At 50.2% G+C, this 4,405-nt stretch overlaps 1 non-coding gene across 1 annotated transcript; it reads right to left on the bottom strand.

The window, feature by feature from the left end:
• Positions 1–1,629: 1,629 nt before the first annotated feature.
• Positions 1,630–1,702, bottom strand: TRNAF-GAA (transfer RNA phenylalanine (anticodon GAA)). The gene has a single exon. It is a non-coding gene; the product is annotated as a tRNA-Phe (tRNA).
• Between the last annotated feature and the right edge of the window lie 2,703 nt (positions 1,703–4,405).

A 4,405-nucleotide genomic window follows, 5' to 3' on the forward strand; every position in this document is an offset into this window, starting at 1 on the left:
TCAGCCCTTGCACCTTTCAGTTCAGGCAGAGCCCCAGCCCTTACACCTGTCAGATCAGGGAGGACCTCAGCCCTTGCACCTGTCAGTTCAGGCAGAGCCCCAGCCCTTGCACCTGTCAGTTCAGGGAGTACCTCAGCCCTTGCACCTGTCAGTTCAGGGAGGACCTCAGCCCTTGCACCTGTCAGCTCAGGGAGGACCTCAGCCCTTGCACCTGTCAGCTCAGGGAGGACCTCAGCCCTTGCACCTGTCAGCTCAGGGAGGACCTCAGCCCTTGCACCTGTCGGCTCAGGGAGGACCTCAGCCCTTGCACCTGTCAGCTCAGGGAGGACCTCAGCCCTTGCACCTGTCAGCTCAGGGAGACCATAGTTTGACCCCTAAAGAGCACTAGCAAGGGCCTGTGGGCTGTAATCTCCAGGTTATAATAATGCCCCTGGGCAACAGCAGCAGGAATCTCGCCGACATGCACCCACATAAAATCCCCAAAGCAAGGGCCAAACGCGAGCATGGTCCGCGGACTACAATCTCCGTGGGGGGGGGGGGCGGAGAGGGGGGGAAGTAATGAATGTAGTGACTTTACTACAACCCCTCCCCCCCTCCAATGCCCTGGACAAACGAGATCCCAAGTTGTTCGAATCTGAAATCACATGTAAGAACCCTAAATAAACTCAATCCAATCGTACAGGGAGTGTGTACATTGTGAGGAAAGGAAATGTGGAAAAGAAACACAAATAACTTACAATTCATTTAATTGTAAAAGAAAAAGTGAGTCTCCCCGTCGGGAACCCCGGTCTCCCGCGTGACAGGCGGGGATACTGACCACTATACTAACGAGGACCGCTGGGGCTCCCAGCGGAAAAGCCCTATATGAAGAGGAGGCGGGTCATGAGCAGCCACGGTGCGCTATCATAGGCTGCCCATAAAGCCTCCCAAAGAGGAGGCGGGGCATGAGCAGTCACAGTGCGCTATTATAGGCTGCCCATAAACCCTTCCACAGAGGAGGCGGGGCGTGAGCAGTCACAGTGCGCTATTATAGGCTGCCCATAGAGCCTCCCAAAGAGGAGGCGGGGCGTGAGCAGTCACGTCCCTCTCTGATTGGGTGTCAGTCTCCGTCCCTTCACCGGAGGAGGCGGTGCATGAGTCACAACAGCCCTCTCTGATAGGCTGCCAGCCACCGTCCCTCACTCAAGGAGGCGGCTAGGCTGCCAGCCACCGTCCCTCACTCACTCAAGGAGGCGGCGCATGAGCAATAATAGACTTGTCTGATAGGCTGCCACCCACCGAGGAGGCGGGGAGTCAGCTACCACGGGCCTATCTGATAGGCTGCCAGACATCGCCCGCCCCCTTTCGGGCACACCACACAGGTTGCCGAGCAGCGGAGCAGGGGTACTCTGTGGTGTGTGACTTTGCAGGAGGGGGCGGGGGGCGCACCGGGTCATTGGTACCTGGTGTGCGAGTACCACCCGTGCTGTGTCTTGCTATGCCGCCCTGTCGGGACTCCCATGACGACGTTTCTTATTCTCGTGCCTCAGTTCTTTCGCGCCAGTGGTGTCGTTTTCTTTAATTACGAGGGGGTGTGGGTAGGTCAATGGTAGTGTAAATAAATATGTTCTCTCAAAGTTCAAAACGTTCTGCCGAAACCCGGGATCGAACCAGGGACCTTTAGATCTTCAGTCTAACGCTCTCCCAACTGAGCTATTTCGGCTGAGGAGTAGAGTCCGCGGATCTGGATGGAAGATGTGGTAAGTGCACAAGGAACAGGTGAAAGTGTGCACACACCTCTAAATGAAGGAGCATGTAGCCAAGGACAGGGCTACAGCATAGGGGAGCCATGCAAAACCATGCAACTACCTACACATAGGCAGTGTGTATACACAGGAAGCAAGACTAGGGACATTGGCCATATGCACATTATGCACGCAGGAAAACACCTATCCCCAAGGGTAAGATGAGGAGGGGTGGGGAGCTCAGGATCCCTGAACTGGAAGGACAGTCACAGCTGGGAAAACAATACAGAAATAGGCTACAAATATATCATGAACAAAACAGGCACATCACATCTTAAAAACAGTATCTCAAGAAGCATCACTAAATAGAGAAAGACAAACCCACATCTGAGTAGTTGGAGGGGCCGTGCTGGTGCATTGAGCAGGTGTGGTGAGCAAAAAACGGACCAAGTATTCCAGAAGTTTCATAGAGAAAAGGAGGAGAGAGATCGGCTGGGACCAAAGGGGCCAAGGAGTTGTTTTTAGCAGAAGGATAACAGTGGCATGCTTGGGGAAGTGGGGATAACCCTGATAAGCAAGGCAGTGTTCACAGCTTTGGCAACAGATGGACAAAGTGAGGCAGAATGTCCTTAATAATACAAAGCAGGAATTGGATGCCCAGGGGCGGCAGACAAGTTTGAACATGGCCGCAGACACATCAAATGGAGAGACAGTAGACAATGTAGACCAAGAAGTGGCAGGCAAGGATTCTGTAGGAGAATGCGGATTGAATAACTGAACAGAGGAGGAGTTGATTTGGGACCTAATTTAATCCACAAAAAAGAGGGACAAGGAATCTCATGGGTCCTGCGTAAGTGGGACAGGATCAGGTGCAGCTGAGGAAAGACTCCATACAATTGTAAACAACTCTTTGGCGTAGATACAGGAGGTCTCAATAAGTGAGACATTGTGAATCTGTTTGGCACTGAGAATGGTACGATGATACGGTGCAGTGGCCTGCCATAGGGCAAGTTTAGCAGTAACAGTCTGCGCTTCAAAGGGAGCGCCCGAAATTTAGCAGTGAAACAACGCTGGGATGGATAGTAAACCAAACTGACAATATATATTATATATGAGAAAAAGTACCCTCTATCATACATTAAAAAGATAATGATGTTGAACAAAAAGAGAATGATATTATTTTCCATATTCTGAACTCAACCCTTTTGTAAGTAGCATTCAAAGTAATGTCAGTTTAAGGAAATCTCATATTGGTTAAAATGGCCTACCAAGCCGCTTATTGTCTGCTATACCGCTAATGTACGAGGGAAATAATGCTGTAATTGGGTGGGGCTTAGGAAGGAGACTACCAAACCTATCCAAGTAGAAAAGGGTGTTCTCTAGGGTTGCGTTTTGGCCACCACCCTCTTTTTTGTTATACATTAGTGTCCTGATAAGTAAACTGGTAAATGTGCCCTCTGATTGATAGGGAGAATTCTCATTCTATGTCTAATTTCCCTTACCTATAGAGTCCCCCAGCAGCTTTGCTGGATTTTAAGGTTTTTTTTTTCTCCTGCTAAGAGTGAGACTCTTTTTCCCCACTCTTAGACATTTTTGCTATGTGTGTTCTAGGCTATTTTTGTGTTTAATGTCTATGGGGTTTCTCTCACCTACATAGGAACCATCTTTACTCAGATGTGTTACACAGCACCCTCCGTGCAGTGACACAGGGGTGTCGTAGCGACCCCCAAACATAGACTCCATACCCTGGGACTGACTACTGTCTCCCAGGGCATGTAAAGTCCCCATTGACTTTACTAGTCAATTTTTGTGAACTAAACCAGTACAACCCATCTTACTATGGAGGTACTGGGAAGGGTTAATAGATTTTCCCTTGTGTTCATTTTCGAGAGGGTACCGTACAGTCCCTCTCGCAAAAGTTTCTGGCTGGTGGCAGTGGTTACTACCGTAAATATTCAACCGTGAATATTTTCCTATGGGATTTTCCCATTGTTCGAGGCTACCACATTCTCTGACAGCCTCTAACATACCGCCGGTGTATTTTAATATTAACTTTACTCTGGTAGGTTTTATTTGCCAGAACTTTTATATAACTTCTTTCTCGTGTCTTTCTCTAAACTCCTAACCCAGGTCAGGGATCCTTTGTTCGTCCTTTTGGCGGGCTTCTGCCAAGAAGCCCTCCTTTCGGCGCCACTGAGTCTGGGGTGGATCCATTGTGTGGGAGGGGGAGTAGGACCCCTGGACAGGGTTGCCTCAGCAACCCATGTCACACTCTATCCTGATAGGCTGGAGGGTCTCCCACCAAGATGACCACTCCACTGTGTGAGTGACAGCTAGGCTGTATAAATGGGCTCTTTTTGCATAAAAACAGGGTCCTGAGGACTGAAGAGCAAGACGTCGCCACTGGAACTCAGAAGCCGAAGAGGAGAGAAGCTAAAGACATCTGCAACGACTGAACCACCGGTGAAGCCCTGCTGCAGCGTCTCACCACTTTTCTCCACACGACGAGAGAAGATCTTCATCTGCAAGAGCCTTCTTCCCTTGAGCTGGTGGGGCCAACCAGTTTGCCAATCGCCTTCCTGGACCTGCCCTGGTCGAATCACCAGTACCCTTTACTTGGAGACCGGGTAGCCAGGCACCCGTCCACCCAGACCGCGGTTTAAAGGAGCGTACCTTTTATT

Source organism: Ambystoma mexicanum, chromosome 10, assembly GCF_040938575.1.
Source record: "Ambystoma mexicanum isolate Mex_15411 chromosome 10, UKY_AmexF1_1, whole genome shotgun sequence".
NCBI lineage: Eukaryota > Metazoa > Chordata > Amphibia > Caudata > Ambystomatidae > Ambystoma > Ambystoma mexicanum.